Here is a 22,607-nt window from a genome sequence, read left to right as displayed (position 1 = left end):
GATTTAATTTTCAACAAATTTTGTTGTTTTGTTTTTAACCATATGTTTGTTGCTTTGAACCAATACTACTATACTACTATTATAAAACCATTATACTTTTATATACTATTTTCTTTTTACTTTTATCTACTTTCTGTGCGTTACTACTATTATAATGATAAGTTTAATAATATGTAATTATATAATTTTGATTTCCGTTTTGTTTCACCTATATATTATATTGTACTACATTGTAATTAATGGCCTTTAGGGAGCCTAGGCTCTAGGGTCAATAAAATATTATTAAATAAATAAATAAATAAAAGATTTAAATTGGAAAATGTCAAGATTTACATGGTTGCTTGGCGCATATCCGAAATATTAATGTATAAGAATAAACCCAAATATTTGATCTTTCATCGACGTATTTAATATGTGTTAACAAGCGACCACGTAAATTTTGACATTCTCTAATTTCGGTATTTCATGGCAACATATATGCATATTATTTCTAGTTGTGTTTGTCTATGCAACTACGTAAAGTTTTTCCATTACCGAACTTTGTAAGCAAGTTTTATTAATTTATATTGTAAAGATTTTCCTCTCCCCACAACCCAATTCTCATTTATTCGATATACTCACACATGCATGCATATGAGCGTGGTATGCAATTCGTATAAACTACATTTTACAAATGTATCAAAATACAATACAAATAGATACTTGAGCATTCATTGTACCGTTCGAACTATTATCTGCTAGCATAGCTCATTTGAATCAGGACAAATCTACTTATGCCCATATTCCCAATCAGATATATCATTATTTTCAAAGTCGAAAGATATCAAACAAACAAGTTCTCGTTAGCGATTATTAGGAAGTACTTATATTAAGTCTTGTTCAACTCGAGACTCCTCTTTTCAATAACTTATCGTAAATATGAATTAGAATAAATTTTATTTTATCGAGAGAGAATTTTTTTTATTAATATTAATAATATTATTTCAATTCATTTATAGTGATTGAATCTAAAAAGTAATATTATATAATAATATTTTATAATATATTTGTATACAGAAGTAAGATTTAAGGACTTAATTAATTTTTGTATTAAAAATATATTATTATTACTACTATTATTGTCATTATTATTAATTTAGTATTATTAATATTATTATTATTATTATTATTATTATTTATCGATTAATTTAATTTTTCAAATAAATTTAAATGTTTCAAAGTATTTCAGTCATTTCTATAGTTATAGTTTTGAAATATGTATTATATCATAATACATATTATGTCATAATACATATTTCAAAACTATTTGAAAAGAATTTACAATGGGTGAAATATTCGATTTATAGTGGTTATTTTATTTATTTATTATTCGAACACAATCGAAACGGAGAAACTCGGCATTCAACGAATGTTTAAAAGTAATTATCATCATTTTTGTGTTTCTTTTGATAGAAATACCGAGCGCGATGCAATATAGATTTTTATTAAATTATTACAGTCTGCAGTGAAGAGTAATGCAAAATAATAAAAAATATTAGGAGAGATCGTATAAATTCGTGATACTGCAGTTGACATATTCGTCGAGCGAACATAATACATTCATACGAAGTGTACAGTCGAGCAGTAGAATGTATGTAGCCGATGTCGGTCCAGTGGTTCTCAAACAACCTTTCAACATTTATTGCATATTGCATATTTTATTCGTCAAGTTATATTCTGACATATTCATGCAAAACAAACACATCTATTTCAAATTATTTTCATATAAACGATATTTACAATATTAAAGAAATTCAAACAAATAAATATTATGGAAATACAATTTATTTCAATTTATTTTCATCATTTCTATCGACTCAACAAAAGATTCAAAATAATTTCAAATTCTAAAAATACGGATCGTACGATTGTCATTAAATTATTCGCAAAAGCTATAATAATCTCATTGAAAACGAACCAAATATATAATAATAATAATAATAATAATAATAATAATAATAATAATAATAATGTAAAGAAAACAGAACGTTCAATACGATACGAAAACAAGAACAATAAGAAATATTTCAAATAAAAATAATAATAATAACAACAATAATAATAATAATAAAAAAGAAAGAAATGAATTTTCGATAAACAAATAGAAAAATGATTCATCGATGTTAATTTGAGGAAGAAGTGAGAGCCACTGGAGGAGCATAAATCATTGTTAGATTAAACCCTGGAGCACTAGGAGTCGGTGGACGAGAAGGGGGGGCAGAGGTGAATGGTGGGAAAGAGAGGAAGGGGTCCAAGAGGGATGGGGGCAATGGGTACGTTTTCAGGAAATATAGGGTGACCCGAAAGTTCCGAAATATATATCCCACGTTGATTTCGTCGCGTCTTTTTTTTTTTTGAGAACGATAAAAAGACTTTCCTACGCGAAAGACTCGTCGCTCGTCAACAAAAACAACAACAACAACAACAACAACAACAACAACAATAATAACAACAGCAAAATCAACAACGGCGATCATCAAACCAAATGAAAACAAATAAAAAGAAAAAGAAAAAAAAAAAGAAAAAAAAAAGTAAAATTAAAAATAATGTCTAACGTTTTTAACTAGAACGACGACGACGACGACGATGAGAAGAATTTCACCGTGTATATAAAAAACTGTCAATGAGTTTATACAAAGTAAAGGGGTGGGGGGGGAAGAGGAGAGATTTAAAGTTGGCAATTAGCGGAGTCGACGGTAATTAGGACGAGTAGAGAAGTTCGCTGTTATTCTCGTTCGATGTCTTTTCTAAACCCTCCCGCCCCTCGCTACTCTCCACCATCCCCCCTTAAAGAAAAGAAAAATGAAAAAAAAAAAAAAAAAAAAAAAAAAAAAAAAAAAGAAAAGAAAGAAATAGAGAATGAAAAAAAGAAAGAGAAAACGCTTAATTCGAAGAGAGAATAAAAAAAAAGCCACACAGCTCTCGTTTTCTTTTTATTTCTTGTCAAGCGTGATTCGACGTGAAGTATAATAAAGGGGAGAATAATAATGATGATGATAATAATAATTTTAAAAATGAAAAAAAAGGGAAAAAAGGAAAGAAGAAGAAAAAACCAAGAACAACAACAACAACAACAAACCGGTCCACTTTAGGATAGTAATGCGTACAAGACCTTAGAGGGATTTGATTATGCTCGGTGGTTTACACACTACTTCCGGATCGATCGAGCCCTCCCACATCCCTCTTCTACTTACCCCTAACCCTCCCCCCCCAAACCAACCCCAACTCCTTTCTACCACGCTACACTATTCTCCTTCCCGTTTTAATACACTCTTGCTTTTTCCCTCTTTCTGTTATTCTATTTCTTTTTTTCCCCCCTCCTATCTTCCCTCTCTTTTTTCTTTTATACCATCCGACCCGTGTCTCTTCTTCCAAGCTCCGCCCCCTCGCCCTCGCCCTTGTCCTCGTCCTCGTCCTCGTCCTCGCTAACCCCCGTACGACCATAGTACCACCCCACCCCCACCCCGTATCTTTGGAATACTTTTGAAAGCACTACGACGGGAAAAACTGATGTTTTTCGAAGATTGTAATATGAAATATAATACTACGTCGAAGTAATAAAGATGAGGGTGGAGTATAAAAAAGTAGGAAGGGGGTAGGGTGAAGGATAGGGGGGACGGATGTAGTTAGACAGAAATAACAAGAATACCCCAAAAAAGAAAAAAAAAAGAAAACGGGATGAGTGAATGAAGACAAATTTACGTAACGAACCCCCGCCGTACGGCTTACATTTTTTACCATTCGAAGCATTGATATTAATGTACTCGAAAAAAAAATGGAAAACGAGAAAACAGATAAGAAAAAAAGGAAGAAGAAGAAAAAGAAAATAAGGAGAAAAAATTCTAAAAAAGGGGAAGAAAAATGTCAGTGGAAAGTTTAATGCGAGTGCAGAGGTTAAAAGGAAAATTGCTTCTGTTCAACGTTCCACGAATATAAATACACGTATATACGCAAACACAAGGATACACAAATATATGTATACTTGTATATACGTATGCGTGGGCATATATATATATATAATGATATATATGGGTTAGATAAAGGTAGAGTTGTAAATTATTACGAAGACTTTACCGAATATATATATATATCTTTCAAAATTGAATGAGAAACGTTGAAATTTAACTGAAACGAGCTTAAATAACAAATAATTTGATTCGCAAATTTGTACGAATTGAAATTTTGGTATATTTCTTTACCCAATTTGTTTCTCTTAGTTTTCATCGATTGTATTATTTTCTCAAATATCATAAACACGAAATAATTATTAACATTTGTAGGAGAGATGGTTTGTTGTTGTAACCCTCTCTTCTTCCTCCCACTCTCAATGTAATATTTATTCAATGTATTAATATTCAATGTCCAAGCCAACGTTATTTATTATATATATATATATATGTTTATTCGAAATATGTTTTTATATAAATATTTATAAGTTTTTTTCTATAACATATTAGTCTCTCTCTCTCTTTTTTTTCTCTCTCTTCTTTCCTTTTATTTTTTCCGTCATTTTATTAATATTAGTTTGACCTTTTATATCATCGTTTGATGCACAACTAATATATTTAATATTCAGAAAAAAGAAATACGTTTTACGATAAACACAAATAAACGCATATAAAAAATTAATATTATAATTTATTAGCATTAAGTATCTTATAAATCAATTATTATTATTATTATTATTATTATTGTTACTATTTTTTTTTATCGTGTATATACATAAAGGGTCGTTCAAAATATGTCGGCATAACTTAAGGGGGGGTGGTTTCAGTATAAGAAATTTTTTGCTTTTCATTTAACGTACTGTAACCACCGTTTGAATTTATGCTGAAATATTTTGTATGTATATACGCTTACGAAATATATCTAGTGATTCGATGCATAATAAATATAATATAATATATATATATTTTTATATTTTATTTTCAACGTGATTGTATTTCCCATTATATTTTCGTTCTTTTTTCCTTTTTTCTTTCTATAAAAGAAAAAGCCTCGATATCATCCCTCTCGTCATTTCCATAATCCAATAGGATGTTATTTCGGTACTTTAATATTTCTCGTTACAAACCCCACCTCACCCTTTCCTTCCTATCCACCGTCCATTATCCAAGTTGTCATATTATACACGCGATCGTATGTCATTCAGATGGAGAGAATAGTCAACGTATTATATTATATACATACACGTATATACGGTAATACGGATGGATTATTAAACACACACACACAAACATATATATATACACCGTTATCTCGCAAACAGTGATCGCAAATTTCAAACGTTAAAGTATATTAATTAACTTGATAATAATAACTGATTTAATTATCTCTGTCAATTCAATCATCATTATTTTCCTTTTTTTCCTTTTTCTCTTTCTCCTCCCCTCTTCCTCCGCTATCCCTTCTTTTTTATATTTTTTATAAATTTTTCCTTCCAGTTAACCAATCAATAATCGTAAAGAATTTTCTTTAAAATGTGACGCGTCGTTAAATCAATTTTTCAAGTATACAAGAAGATTGTATAATAATCAATTTTTGTCCTCTTCGTAATATTCATTATTGAAAAAGAAAAAAAGAGACAATGAAGTATCTAACTCGAGACGATTTTTATTCTTGACCTATTATCAGGGTAACATCAGAATTAGATTAGAAAATAATATTCGTTTATTAATCTGTGACTTCAAAGTTACACACCAACCCATAGAGGATTAAATTAAAACAAAATTTAATATAATAAAATCAAATAAATTTCACATAAAAATAATAATAAATAAAATAATAGATTCAAAATAATCTATTATGAACGCAACAAATTTATATTATTTTCTATTCTTAAATTCTTTCTCAAGGAATGTGTCATGGAGAAAGTTAAATGAGAAGAAGTAGAAGAAATTTATGACAATGGACCATTTGTTGGGCAATTTTCGATGGGCATTGGTAACAGTGGGAGAGGTATTGGGTAGAATGGAAGTGTGGGGGGGGGAGGTTGGTCGAGAAGCACTCGAGCATTAAGTACACTTAATCCGGGTACACGGGCCTCTTGATCCGTCACTGAACCGAACCTCATCGATTAATTCGAACTTGTGACACGAGGAAAGGGTTCTCGTTTATATGCTTCCCTCGAAAATAATCAAAAGCACTTAAGTAAGTATATACAAACGTCTCTCTCGGATAAATTTTTAATCGTGATAAGGCAAAGATAAAAATGTTGAAACCAAAAAAGAAAATAGAAAAGAAAAATTCCAAAACGTATATCACAAAGGATGAATAAATATTTGATTTTATTTTAATAACAGTCTTTTTTTCGTTTCAACATATTTCCGAGAAAAGATCAAAGTTTAAAATGAAAAATAAAGTTTCTATTATAAACGAAAAAAAATATTCTTGCGTGCGTGTATGTGTGTTTGTGTAAATTAGAGAAAGGATAGCGGAAATAGAACTTTTGCTTTTCGAGAGTAAAAATACTTCGAACTGCAGTCGTTCTCGTTTAACGAGTAAAATAGAAAGAAAAGAGATAGATAAAATAAGAGATGAAGAGAGAAAAAGAGAAAAAGAGTGTACGAGAGAGAGAGAGAGAGAGAGAGAGAGAGAAGAGTACTAGTTTATCGATCAAATGCATTTCCATGAAAGTCCGAACCATTGCGTTTCGACTGTGAAATATAGGATTTCTGTGCGACAAGGAAAAGGGGTTGAGCATGCGAGGGGATGAATTTACAATACGTTTCTACAACGATAGGATATATCAATTAAACCGTGACGTGTACGATTCTCGCTCTACGATATCACCCTTTTGTTCTAGTATAAATCACTTTTGTGATAGTACCGTAGAGTAATCAGGATTAGATGACACGCTAATTGTTAACGTTATACCATCAAAACGATGATCTAATTAACGTGAAGATACGCTATTGTAGTTGTATACATGGTGTATAATTAAGAATATATAAAAATATAGTTTTGAAAATAAAACTAACATTTTCCCTATAACGGATGATTACTTTTTTTGACAATTAAATAAATGTTATTTAGAAAAAATAAAATTGGAAGATAAGGGCGGAGGGGAGGATTTTTTAATTTAAAAAATGGTTTAGATATAGAACATACCGTAGAATAATTACGATTAGTATTTGAATATAAAATTTATATTTTTGTGGATGAATGATTAATTGTTGACAATTAAATAAATTTGATTTAAAGAAAAAGAAATATTCGACCAGAGATGGAGGAGTATTTTAATTGTATTAATTAATTAAAACTTTTGTTACAAATAAATAATTATTGTATCGTGATCAAATAATTTCGAAATATACGTATATCAATATTATTAACGACATATAGAAAGAAGGGTAGCATTAATTATTACTGTTACCAATTACCGTGAATTAATTTAGAGAATTATCTATCTATACGTCCTACGTAAAATACAATGGTAATTACTATATATGTATGTACATATTATATATATATATATATACTACATAGTAATATTAATTATTATTTAAAGTTATTATATTTTAGTCCACTGTGCGATAGTGTTCATTTTAGGGATTATTATTATTATTACCATTATTATTGTATATAACAGTTTGGAAAGTTAATTACAACTACGAAACAACGTGCAATATATTAATTCTTACTTTGACGTAGTAAATTGGAGGAAAAAAAGAAAATTGATCAAAGAGAAAATTGAATTTTCGCGAGAAGATTGTGAAGAGTAAAAAAAAAAGATTACAAAATGAGACAAAAAAAAAAAGAAAAGAGAGAGAATGAGAGAGAGATAAATAGAGAAACGATAAGGGGTGGACAGAGAAAAGCCAGAGAAATAAATATAATCGAGTTAATAAGAATTTAAAATGAAATAAGTGAAAATAAATAGAAGAGAAACGGTAGTAGAGAAAGTAAAGTGACGATCCAACACGAAGAGATGAAAGTTTAAATAAACATTTCGAACGTTAAAAACGATTTCGTTGGGAGGCTGCCTCCCTTCCCACCTCCCACCCCTTCCCCTCCCTCTTCTTATACACCTTCTTTTTTCCTACGAGTTTTAATAATTACGAAAGTGGCACAATATAGTCCAGAAGAGAGGAGGTAGACTAACACGGCCGTTCGCAAAGTTGTCCGATGTTAGAAATTCATTAAGTCTTCCTCAAAAGCTCTCAACTTTCTCTCTCTCTCTCTCTCTCTCTTCTCTCTTTTAAACCTTCCCCTCTCTCTCTCTCTCTCTCTCTTTCTCTCTCAGGTTCTTTCTTTGCCTATCTTTTTCTTTCTTTCATCTCTTCACCCCCTTTTGTACACTGTGAAGTATCACCCACACCGACATTCTCAACGAATACTGTGTGGTCTTTTTTCTTTCTCTTTTCTTTTCCAAGAGTTAGAACGAAAAAGTACAGATAAGAGAAAGAGAAAAGAGGAGAGAGAGAGAGAGAGAGAGAGAGAAAGAAAAAGGAACTAAAATCTCACAGTGCTTTTTAAAATCCAATAAACTCATGAAACTCGTGCGATACGAGAAAATGTGAAACAATTTTATACAATCTCTAGATTACTTTTTATATCCCCCTTTTTTTTTTTGTCCCTTCGAATAATATTTTATTTAACATTTTTTTTTTTGCTATAAATATAATAATTAGATTTGCTTTTTATAGAAATTTTTTTCAAACTTTTAAAGTGAAATATACTCATTGAACTCGTACGATAAATATCAGAAAATGTACAAAATTAAATCCAATCGATGGATTATCTTATATATTTGTTCATTTTCTTTTTTCGCAAATATTTTTCATTTGAACTTTTACAAACATGATATATATATATATATAAATTGATTTTTATGAATTTATAGATCCAATTACATTACGAAATTAATACGATAAGAAAAATTAGGACCAATTTAATAACATAGATATATATTTTATATACATCTGTTCATTTTCTTTCGCAAATATTTTTCATTTGAACTTTTACAAACAGAATAAATAAGATTTTTGAATACGCGTAAAACAGGATCGGAATGTGATTCATGTTTTCGATTGATCATCATATTCTTTTATACTCGTCTTTCACTCTTTGTCCCTCTCTCTCTCTCTCTCTCTCTCTCTCTTTCTTTTATTTTCTATCCCTATCATGCAAATGGAAACCACGTCACATATATATTTTCTACGAAATGAACACCAGAGGATGATGGTTCTCTCTACATAGTGGTGCTTTTTGATGTAGGATTTTCCAACGAAAATAAATGAAACATAGAATCCACAGGAAAAGAGAAATAAATTTATCTATTCATATATGGATAAATATTACGTATTATATATAATATACAGTATATATACCATATATTTTTAGATATATATTATTTAATATATTTATATATATATATATATATATAAATATATTTATTTATTAATAATTAGTATATTATGTATTTATTAAAAGCTTGTTTGAAATTTCGTCCTGGTTAATTACGATTTGAAAGATGCACTCCACGTTTAGGTCATACATTGAAAGGGGGCGAGGACAAAATAAAATCATTGGGAGGGGTGGGTGGGAAAGAGGGAATACTAATCATCGCACAACACAACGCGATAAATATCTGACAATGAGAATTGTTGAATTTATTAAATTCGTCAATTTACGATCATTTATAAAGCATCTTGGATTCTTAATATGAAAAAAATCATCTTTTATTTATCAATAAAATAAAACCACGAAATTACTTTTCTCTTTTAACGACCTAATATTCATATATACATATATATATTTACTAATACGTATACGTATATACATAAATAAATATGTATGTATGTTTTATCGACCGAGGTTCGTCATGAAAAACCGGTAACGCGTGTTTCTTCTTTCAACGAAAGAAAAAGCGAACGAGTTTGTATTCTCCGTAACTTTACTTTATGTTTGTCTCTACGAGCACTTAGCAAACTGGTTTCAATTAAAAAAAAAAAAAAAAAGAAACAGAACATAACACAAACGATTATAAATTTTATCGAATAAATATTTACATTGTTGAAAAGTATTTTTTTTTAAACACTCTGTATAAGATACTGCTCTGTGCAACAAAAGAAAAAGCACAAAAATAATCATTTCGTTTGATAATTAAACGATAAGTACTCTAATTAAATCCATAATGAGATAAGATAAAATTGTGAAGAAATACCCTTTTTGCTTGCCTTTGTCTCGTAATAAATTATTCTCTCCATAGCAATAATCAAATTACAATCGTAATCACCGTTCACGTCCGTTGAGCCTATTTATATAATTAAATGATACATAAAATATATTTTATCAATAATTAAATGTAAAATTACGCGTGTTTTTTTTTTCTTTTTTGTATAAATTTATAGTAGATTCCTCTTTTTTTTATTTATTATAGCAGAATTTATGCAACTTCCATTATTAGAATAAATTTATAAAATGCAATAAAATATATATTAGCAAAAAATTGTATTAATAATTTTTTTACGATACTGTACATGGATAGGTTGAAATGTTTTGAACCTAACATAGAAACAATTTATTTTCGTTACATAGAAACAAAATAAAAGATAATTTGTTATCAAGGCTCATAACTTTTTAACCCATTTTCATTTATTTTTACATATTATATAATAATAATAATAATTATTATTAATATAATAATTTATATATAATATAATTATATAATAATTATATATAATAATTTAATAATAATAATAATATATAATAATTTATTATATATTTATTATATAATAATAATAATAATTATTATATTATTATTATTATTATTATTTGTTAGTAGCCATTCTTATTCAATGACTTAAAATTAATATTTAAAGGATATCAAATTTAATTAAAAAATTATGCGTATTATATTAATCCACTAATAAATACTAATAATAATATTATTATATTATATTATATAAATGCATAATAATTTTCAAATAAGTAAATAAATATTTGATTTTAATAGTTCGTTAACGACGATACGCGTCCAACCGTTAAATACACCCGGAAACTGTTTCGCAGTTGTGAGAGAAACTTTATGTTTCTAAACCTGAAAGCTATTCTATAAGTCTCTCAAACATAATAGGCCACATACATAACACAGTCATGCAACTTCAGCGTGGCAGCTATTCCTGCGCTCGGCATGACTCGTTCGACAGTGGCTCTCAACCCCGATACCATCATTTTTCGTTCCAAATCTAACCAAACGGCGATAAATCATTTTTTTATTATCAAATTTTCTGTGTTTTTTTGTCTTCTTTCTTTCTTAAAATCGTTTTCTTGACATTGAGAACAGAACCTTTCTCTCTCTTAGCGTAAAAAGATTTTATTGGATCGAAAAAAAAGAGAGGGGAGAAGGTGGGAAGAGGACAATTGTTTTTTTTATTTTTTTTTTATTTTTTTTTTTTATTTTAATATTTTAAATTTTATGATTTAATATTTTCTATTAATATCTTTCTAGTAGACAATTTTGAAATACGCTACGAAACTAACCCAAAATTGACACCCTTTAACCTCTTAAACCATCTATAAGGGTCGCTAGAATAATACACGTTAAAACCGCTTTCGAGAACCGATTAACCTATTTTGCTATTGGTCGTTTCTATTTTGTTTTTCTTCCACTGTAAATATCGATCCAATTCACAATTCACAATTCACAAATTCGTTCTGCTGTGCGATATAAATAAATTTTACGTGCTTTTTTGCTTTCTATTTTAGTTCTTATAAAAAAAAAAAAGAAAAAAAAAAAAGAAAGCAGAGAGAAAGAAGAACACACACAAATATAATATTCTAAAAATAAAATATAAATATGCATAGAGAGATGATTTGAGAACCACGACCGCAAACGTTATGATTTAAAATGGCTTTATGAATAAATGGTCGTCTGCGAGCGTAGTAGGCAAATAAAAAATTAATTACATCGAGTTTAAACGCGTTAATTTGTTTCAGAAGTTCCATGGAGAAGTATGTCCTTTTTCTTCTTTCTTTCTCGTTTCTTTTGTTTTTTTTTTTTTTCTTATAACTGATATTATAAATTAAAATATTTTTTATACTTTCTTTTTCGATATTTTTTGTTTTATTTTAAATCACAATATTTATTAACTCTATCCTGTTAACATATTTTAATACACGCGTATATACATATAGTACATATATTCAAATATACGCGACGCATCGAAACAAATCTCACAAACGTATTCCCATCCGTAGTTGTTTTAGAACGTAACTTAAAACTGAAATAACAATATTATCCTATATATATATACCAAGGAATGATAACTCAACTGTCATACGGTTCAAAATAAATCATATTTTTCTGAAGGAAAATTAAAAAACAAAAGAAACGAAAGAACGAACGAACCAATGAATAAAAATGGCGGACTACAAAATTCACTCATCTTAAATCGTTTTATTTCATATATATATATATATGTATGTGTATCTATACGTTGAAGAAATTAAATGTCACGCGACAATGGTTTACCTCCGTTAGCAGTGTACAGAAAATTTATCATTTCTTCTCTCCTCCTCACCCCTCTATTATTCGCATTCCCACTACTCCACTACTCCCACCCCCCTGCCCCCGCCACCTATGACCCACACTCTTCTATCACTCCCTATTCTCCTCCACCCTTGCCCACACCCTTTCCTCCGCTCCCTCCCCACCATCACACAACCATCACTTTAACCCTCATCTCTCTCACGTTACAACCTTCCTCCTCGTTTGATTTTTATTTTTCCACGACCTTGTCCGTTTGCATCGTCGTTCGATATATAAAATGGTGACTATGTTCGACGACGAATCGCTAAATCTACAACTAGCTAAAGATTATGCGATAAAAATGTCAATTAAATCAAATACTCCTCTCATACCCCACCGTTTTGGGTATTCGCATCGGTAAAACGAAAATGGATTCCGCTTGATTCTCGTATTCGGATTTCGATTATAAAATATATGTAGGAAGAAAAAGAGAGAAAGGGAAACGTGTACAAGGACACAAACAAAAGTATTGGAACAAATTAAATTTGTTCCTATAATAAAAAGATACACAAAATATCATCTATAAAACTTTAGATATCTACGATTATTTATTGTACATTTTTGTAAAATATATCTATTCAATTTAAAACTTGGAAAACTCAAATATATAGGAAGAGAAAAAGAGAGAGAGAGAGAGAGGAAAATACTTTTACAAATTCAATTATTTTATAAAATAAAATAAAATATCATTTATAAAACTACACGAATGAAGGATTATTTATTTAATATTTTTTGTAAAATATATCTATCAAATATATAAAATTTCAGTATATTGTAATCACATGCGAGGGAAAAACGTCTAATTAATATTGCAAGTGTTTGGAGATTAAATATTGTATGAATAATAAATAAGCTTTTTATAATTAAAAATAATAGTTAGCTTAAAACGAGAATCATATTTTGTTTTCTATATTATATATAGAATATAAATAAATACGAATATCCTTAATGGCTTATAAATATAAATATAAATATAGATAAGCTTCAGATTCGACTGATATGACTAAAAAAAAATAAAAATAAAATAAATAATCGTACTTTTCACAAATTCACAGAGATTTTATCTACACACACACACACACACACACACACATTCATACATTTTTTACACACTCACTCTCTCTCTCTCTCTCTCTCTCTCTCTCTCTCTATTTCTTTTTCTCTTGTATTTTTTTATAGATATGTTTATTAAGTGTACAGAAATAGATACAAAAAAAAAAATAAAGATAAAAAAAACAAGCCAGATAGCATATAAAAAAGGGAAGCAAGAAAAAATATTTTTTAATTTTCATATCCGAGCATTACCTAACTAAACTCGATGATATATTTTTATGAGAAGCAATACTTGGATTCGTTGAAAATAAACTCGTTGAAGTAAATTCGACTTTTACTTCTTCTTCTTCTTCCTCTTTCTCTTCTCTTCTCTTCTCTTCTCTCTCTTTTTATTTTTCATTTTGTTGGAAAACTAATATTTTTCCAACTCCAACATCGATCAGCTCTTTCGATCATAAAATCTTCTCCAAGTAAAAACCACGAAGCACTTTGGTCTACGTCAGATTGGGTGATCCTCGATAAATTATTCCTCTATCAATAGAAAGAGACGTGGGAGTTTAGTAACCATTTGACCTGGAGGTTCGTTACGAACTTACGATCCTATGAGAATCGAATAAAAAAAGAAAAAGGACAAAAAGAAAAAAGCTTCCACAAATACACGAAACGAGAAAAATCAATTTATTATTCATCATGGTTGTTCAGCCATAAAACCACTTCATCATTCGCACGAATACGCGACAAACGATTAAGAAATATTATTAATAAAATAAAAAATAAAAACCAATTAAAAAATGATAGAATAAATAAAAGAAAAAGAAAAAATAAATATTAATATTGTCCTAGAAAGAAAAAATATAAATAAATAAATTATAGTTAAACCCGGAGGGGGAAAGGTCATCAATTAAGCTAGTAACCACTGGTTGGCGAGCATATGGCGTACAATTAAAAAACGTGACAATAAAATATTTGAAAAAAGAAAATAATTAAAATTAAACGCGATGGAAACAGATATATATACGTGAAAGAGAAGAAAAAAATATGATATAAAAATGTTATTCCAAAAAGAGTATAAATTAAAATTGAATCGGGAACGATGCGTTATCAATTAAGCAAATCACTTTTGTACGAGTGTACGATAATAAGATATTAAAAAAGAAAAAAAATAATAATTAAAAATAAATTAATGACAGAGAGAAACGAAATGCGATACAAATTGAAAATAAAAAGGAAGATATGAAAAAAGAAGTAATATTATTGTTTCAATACACACACACACACAAAAACACGTGCGCGCGAGCATCCCATATATATATTTACATATAAGTACATATCAACATCAATCAATCTGTTATCAAATCGTTTAATTAATCCGTTTCTGTCATTGGTCATTTGTGAACGGGCTCGATTTGTGTATCGATTTTTCCCCATTTCCCATAGCTATCGATCAATCGCGATTGGACTATGATAATTTATTAGTACCATCAGAAACGCGCGTTATTACCGTTATCGCGTTACAAACCCTTCGATCGTTCTGGGCAAACCTGGCAAAGGATATCGAGCCAGTGAACGTACCAGTAAGCAACTGAGTGAGTGAGTAAGTAAGAGAGAGAGAGGGAGAGAGAGGAATACAAGAGGGTGAAGTTCGAGGATGTAGTTCGGGGTGAGAGTGAAGGGGTGATGAGCAAACGAGGGCTTCGAAAACGTATGGCTTGTGTCCGTGAAACCTGACCCTACGTGGAAGTTGACAAGCCAGCTTGTCTCTACATATATTTAGTGTATGTGTGAGTGAGTATCTGGCGCTCGTGGATGTATTTGTCTCTCTCTCTCTCTCTCTCTCTCTCTCTCTCTTTGTGTGTGTGTGTGTAGAAGTTCGTTGATGTAAACACATCTAAATACACATTTAGATTGGTACTTCCCACACTCGAAAATGGGATCGTATCTCTCCTTCTAATTTAATAATGATAGAGATAATAAATTATTCGTAGAATAAGCATTTGAAAAATATGAAAAAAAAAAAGAGGAACTCCGGCGGAAGGAAGCTTTTTAAAAGAGCTCATTTATTTGTTTTATTCATATTCATATTCATATTCATATTCATATTCATGCTCATATTCATATATATATATATATATATATATTTATTTCCTTTTATTTTCTCAATGCAATCATATAAATGGAATATACAACTATTGAAATACGTTGGTCGATAATTGAACGCATAATTAATCGAATCGAATCGAATGGAAATTTATTTCAAATTACTTATTCGAAAATAGGATATTCCTGAGCAAGAGATAAATTAATAATAAATCGTATGAATATATAAAGTTGCTATATTAATAATAATGAAATATAAAATGATACGATCGATAAATTTTGTTAAAGAAGAGAAAGGAAGATAAACGGAAGAAGGGAGAAAAAGAGAGAGAGAGAGAGAGAGAAGGGGAAGAGTAACACGCAAGCCTCTCACAATCAGTTTTTTTCTATTTTTTTTTGTCTTTTTTTTTTCTTTTTCTTTCCGAACATTTTTTCTCCAGGCGAATCACGATTTTATGTCCAATGTGACGTAGCCGTCAACGTGTATTGTGTTCCCCATTGTCGACATCTTCGTACGTTGACGGGCAAATAGACGAGACGAGATGGTAGACGTTAATATCAAGCTAGGATCCCTCGAATTTCACGTTGCTTTTCTTCTTTCTCATCACAAACACCAACAACCCTTGTGTTATGTATATATATACACACATATATACTGGCTGTAGTAAACATATGGTCAAAAATACACGAGTGTTCGTGTTTGCGTGACATGCATACTACATATGTATACTTAATATTTAAAACTTTAATCAGATATAAATATTCATGAAATGAAATATTATACAGCCACACACAAATCCTAGTAAACAAAAAGTAACAAAATTTTTAATTAAATATTTTTCAATAAAATAATAAAATAAAATATATATTATATAAAACTTATATTGATGAATTCGTTTCCATGCACGAATATCTGAATGTGTTTTTCTCTGTATAAAAAATGTATAGTATTTTTAAAAAGTGTGTAGAAAGCCGTAATTAATATCTCGATTATTATGATATTTTGATCGATTTCTAACAATAATTAATTCTTCGTAAGATTGTAGAGATGCCAAATATTTATTATAATTCATAAATTATACACAATAGTTGTGTAAATCTATCAAATCTGTAGTTTTTATTTGTCTTGGATAGTTTATTCAGGTACCTGATTACTTATTATATTAGGTAGAACAAATTGGATAAAATTTTCTATTTGTATAGAAACAGAATATGTACTCGAATAAACGGATATTCACAATAGTCGGATTGCCGGTAGTTGAACTAATGTATACAGATACATACATATGATTAAAGTTTCTGAATATATTTAACAGTTTGTGAATGCATGAATTATATATTCATATATACGAATAGAAATATATATATAATACACACACTGCATACATTAGCTATTATATATATAATAACTAATGTTATTATACTATAAATAATTTTTTATTTATTTAAATTTATATTATTACAAATTTATTTTTTATTATTTATTTATTAAACTACATAATAACTAATTATATATATATAATAACTAATGTATGCAGTATGTGTATTATTTTTTCGTTTTTTTTTTAATTATACGTTTGATGATGAATAATTATTAATGAGAATTAATTAATTAATCGTTGATTTCATGGATACTTGTTATGACTACGAATACAATTCGATGTTAATCAACGTTCATAAATATCGAATTTCTCTATCTTTCTCTATTTAATATTTATCCTTACTCTCGTGATTATGGTCACGAGTATGTATGTGGATCGCTAATTACATAACCGACAACTCGAACATCGGGGGCAGATACGTGCTATGATCGATAGCAGTTAACGTAAACGCGTATACGTGGGCGAGTACAAACACGAGGATAGTAGGATAGTAGGAAAGAATGAAAGAAAGCAAGAACGAAAGAAAGAAAGAAAGAAAGAAAGAGAGAAATAGAAAGAGAGAGAGAGAGAAAGAGGGTTTGATTTATGGGTCCCCATAAAAGTGACTTGGAAGATAAAACTCTAAGCAAACGTTTAACGCCCTACATTTTTTCTCTTTTTTTCTAATATAATAACGAATTCACGTTTCTTTTATTTTCAATTATTTTAATTTTTTTCTTTCCAATTTTACTTTCTTTCCTTTAAATAAGGGGGAAAAAAATGTATTTTCTTTTCTCTATTGACATTTTTGTTCGGAACGATAACTCAGCATTGACGTACGACAAAGAGGGAAAAAAAAAGTAATCTTTGGAAATAAAAAATGATAAGAGCGTAAAAAAAAGCATCTGTTAAAAAATAGAAATATAATTTTGTATCGGACTATACTTCGCGTTTCTTCTAGCAGCAACTGTACCGACCGAGTAGAAATGATTAAAGTTTTAATATATAACCGACGCGACTACTTATTAAGGCCCAACATTGTCCTTCGTTATATATACGTCGTACACGGAATTAACTAGCTATTCCATCTTTGGGAAAAGCAAATCGACGTTACCCCTTTATCGATTTTTCCTCGATTATTTGATGACAAAAAAATAGGATCGGTCGCAGAGTGCGAGAGGGAGAGAGAGAACATTTCGAATTAATATCGTCGATGATGAAAAAAAAAAAAAAAAGAAATAAAAGAAAAAACAAGAGAAAGGAAGAAGAATTAAAAAAAAATTAAAAAAAAAAATATTTCATTTCGACTTTAAATTTGGATTTCGTAAAAATGTCTCTTGTAAATCGTTACACGTATCATGGGATTTTCGATTGTCCATAGGTAAAAACTGTTTGGCAAATGATAGAAAAAAAAAATATAATCGAATAAGACGAGAGAGAAAAAGAGAAAGAGAGAGAGAGAGAGAGAGAGAGATAAAAACCAAGAACCAATCGAAACTCGTTATTTTGCGTCCGTTCCAATGCTTTGACCTTTAAATCTCGGAATGAAACGTTAAGCTTTCCCAGGAGCCAAGCCTTCACTTGCAAATTGATTATCGAATTAATGAAGATACGCTCGCATCGCAACATTAGAGAATAAAATACTTTTAAACGCATGTACGCTATCTCTTTCTCTAATTTATCGACAAAAATAAAATCAAAAAAATGTTCATCCCAATGTCAATCAATTTAATTCAATAATATAATTACGAAATCATTTTACACTTCAGTTCCAATTTCAACTAATTGAATATGTATAATGTCCGAGGTTAAATTAAAAATTTTGGAAACTCGGAAAAAAAAGAATTATATTTTTTTTTTTAAATAAAACCGAATTTCTACCGACAAAAACAAATCGTATCAATTTCAGACTCGAAATGTTGTTCATTAACGCCATTTACGTAATTTAATCATTCGAATATCATATCCAATGGTAATTCAATATTTTACCAATGATTTTTAATTATAAATTTAAATCGAGAAACAAAAAACTCTAATTTATTATTTACTATACAATAATTTTCCTTACATTTTTTGTTATCTCACATTTACCTTTCGCTTTTATAATTAATATAACCTTTATCTCGTAATACGCCTTATTATTTCTGACTTCCTTTTTTTTTTTCTTTCTTTTTTTCTTTTCCTTCTTTTTTTTTTTTCTTTTTTAACGTACGATCAATTTACTCGTACAATTTGCGATACTATCGGGAGTATCAATGGCCGGCTATATTATCCCTACGAAAAACAGCCACGTGATCATCATCACGAAGTGACCCAAATAAGGTTCCTTGAGACCTTCGTATACGAGAAGCTCACCACACGACCTCGGAGCAACTTTTACGAGCCACTGTACACGAACGATATCCCATACCTGCCTAATGCTCGACTATAAATATTACGATATCCTCTCCTACCCACCACCACCCCTCTTCCATCCTCTATCCGACAAACCTTTTCCCCTCCTCCTCCTCCTCCATCTCTTCCTCTTCCTCCCTCTCTTTCTCTTCATCACTCCCACCCTAGGAACTCCCTCTATCATATTTTTCCTACTCGCTGGAAGAAGTTTTGCTTCTCGCGCGTTCAATATTTTTCCCGCATTTATTTCTCTCCCTGATTTAAAATGATTTCCCTTCTATGTTACGTGACTCTGTTATTTCTAAAGATAAGTATTTTTAATTTTTACTTTCAAATTACACAGAGAAAGAAAATCGAAAAGAATTAAAATTATTAATATTAATAAAAATAATAATAATAATAATAATAATAATAATAATAATAATAATAATAATAATAATAATAATAATAATAAATGAGTAAATAAGAAGATTGAAGTAATGATAAAAATAAATGTCATTTCGTGAAAATACGAAAAATGAAATGTATTACTTTTTACGAGTGAGGGGGCGGCTGAGGGGGCGGCTGAAGGGGGGAGTGTTATTTCAACTATCTTTTGATTTAAATTGCTCCCGTCATTACTTTAAATCTCTTTGACGATCGTTCCGACCAAATTTGCGTGTAAGCGCGTATGTATGTATATAGAGGGGAAAATATTATTGAAGAATCTAATATTACAGTTTACGGTAATGTTTAATAATTAAACGGAAAGCAACGCCTACTAACAGCGCAAATGTATACCAATAACAAAAGTGTCGCAATATATAATTTATAATAGTACACTGTATATTACCGAGTTAATTAATTAAATCCGTATTGATTGGCGAGAATACAGACCACCTCGTGTAACAGGGATGCCATTCTGACACGGCAGGAGAGAGGTAAAGAGGAAGAAGGGACAGTCAACCTGCTTGTGACAGTGGTTCTCATTCAAAATCGAATGTCTCTTTCCTCTTTACGTTTTTCCGTTATGTAAGCTTAGCTAGCTAACTCACCGAGTCGTTTAATTTTTCTCATTTCGATTAACGATACTGAGAAATAAACAGGAAATCAATTTCTACCTTTTTAACCGCTAATTCGTTATATTTGATTTTATTTATTTCAAATATTATCTCGAATGTTTATCTATATAAAAATTGTTTCGCTAATAATACAGTTTTTTCTTCTTTTTTTTTTTTTTTTTTTATAATTTCATTGATCGATCGTTCTAAAACGTTAATAACGAAAACACTTTGATTTACCTCCGTTTCTTTGACATCTGATCAACTAATTCATTATAAAAAATACGAAATGAGAGATCAAAACAAATACTAAGATATCACCAAGGGAACGAGTAAATTTTCGAGAAATAATGGAAAAAAAAAAAAAAAAAAAAAAAAAACAAAGAAAAAAAATACCATTGTTTCTACTCAAAGCGAAAAAGAAGAGAACAAAAAGAAAAGAAGAGAAAAAGAAAACTTAGAAGAATCGAATAGCTAAACCCGATTGTCCTACTACAGAGTCCAAGTTTATCGAGGATTGGTCAAATAGAAATCTGCATTATCGGCGGACGTTTGGTGAATCGAGTTTGCTGCATTTTCAGTCGCTTATCCGAGTTAACGTGTGAACCAGCCGGTGCATACAATTCGTTTATGTGTTCCACCGGATCAATCTGTGTAATACGTATGCGTATATGTATACGTTTAAGTCGTATTAACAGATACGAACAACTTTACCTGCACTATCACCATCACCACCCACCACCACCACCACCACTACCTCTCCTCGCTACAATAATCGGGAACGAATAATCACATTTCCAAATGATCGATACCAACTCACTTTGTCCAGTTATATACACATGCACGACGATAATGTTTCACAATCAAGAGATACGTGCTCGTTAGTTTTACGAAAGTCGATAATCCAACCACATACGAAAGATCTGCTCCCCCCCCTCTCTCTCTCACTCCCGCTTTGGGATTTTAATTAACTTGTAAAATAAAACGATAAGCCCCTACCGAATGATTATAATCAAGCGAATGTTCTTAAAATACCATACAATTAACAATGCTATGATTTTACAATTAATAGAAATTATTTCGTTTATACGTATTTTATTTATTAAACGTTCAAATTAATTGATTTAAACTCTTCATTTAAAATAATATTAATAAAGAATAACGTTTCATTAATTGGGAAAATATTTGAAAAAAACAAAAAAAAAAAGAATTTCATGCGATACGATTGAAATCGGTAAATAATATAATTGAAGAAAAAAAAAAATTAATGCAAACGCCCCTGTTGCGATATTACATGCGAATAAATTAATTATATAAAATACAAAAATATCCAAATACTTTGGTAAAAAAAAAAAAAGACACGTTTAATCGTGACGTTTAATTTGATTGACCGTTCGCAATCGCTTATGACAAATGTACGTATCGATGAAGTAAAAAAACTGAAATGACAAAAGTCGTACTATCGCTTGATTAACAGTTTTGCGAATGATAAATAAAGAGAATTTAATGCAATCAATTAGGGCGAACGTTGAAACGTTTACAAAAGAATTACCAAGAACACGAACTTCTCGCTTCTCATCGTTCCTTTTAGGATTTTAACCAGCAGTCTGATGAAAAGATCGAATAATCAACGTCTCGAAGTCTTTGCATGATGAGGGCGGGGGGGGGCGGGTAAATGAAGAAAGTGGAAGAGTAGTATGGTAAGGGTTGGAAGAAGAAGAGGACGAGGAAGAAGGGAGGAGAGGGAGGATGGTTGTAAAAGGAATGTCGAAGTATTATCCAAGTAGAGCTTTCTTCGTTCTTTAAAAATCTTCTTCTTCTTCTTTTTCTTCTACTTCTTCTACGTCGAAATATTTTTTTGTTATTTAGATCGTTTACTTATTCATGCGTGCCGCTTAACCCTTCGAGAAAATTCATAACTTTTCTTCGCAAAAACGTATATAAAGAGAGTGAGAGAAAGAGAGAGAGAGAGAGGGGAGAGAGAGAGAGAGAGAGAGAGAGAGAAAGAAAGAGAGTTTCTTTTATAGAGATGGGGTAGGGGGACTGGGTTAATAAGGAATCAACGTTTCGACAAAAATATAATATAAA

General features: G+C 29.8%; 1 protein-coding gene and 1 long non-coding RNA gene across 2 annotated transcripts in view; both read right to left on the bottom strand.

The window, feature by feature from the left end:
* Positions 1-22,607, bottom strand: part of LOC122520005 — a gene marked incomplete in the record, with an annotated part of 154,703 nt that overhangs the window by 16,038 nt on the left and 116,058 nt on the right.
* LOC122520007 lies at positions 14,020-14,980 on the bottom strand. The gene is made up of 2 exons (XR_006304421.1): positions 14,898-14,980; positions 14,020-14,158 (listed from the first exon to the last, which is right to left on the bottom strand). It is a non-coding gene; the product is annotated as an uncharacterized LOC122520007 (long non-coding RNA).

This window comes from Polistes fuscatus, unplaced genomic scaffold (assembly GCF_010416935.1).
Source record: "Polistes fuscatus isolate 324 unplaced genomic scaffold, CU_Pfus_HIC Scaffold3, whole genome shotgun sequence".
NCBI classification, from domain to species: domain Eukaryota; kingdom Metazoa; phylum Arthropoda; class Insecta; order Hymenoptera; family Vespidae; genus Polistes; species Polistes fuscatus.
Note: the sequence above shows the minus strand (reverse complement) of the source record. Positions and strands in the feature narration are given on the sequence as shown.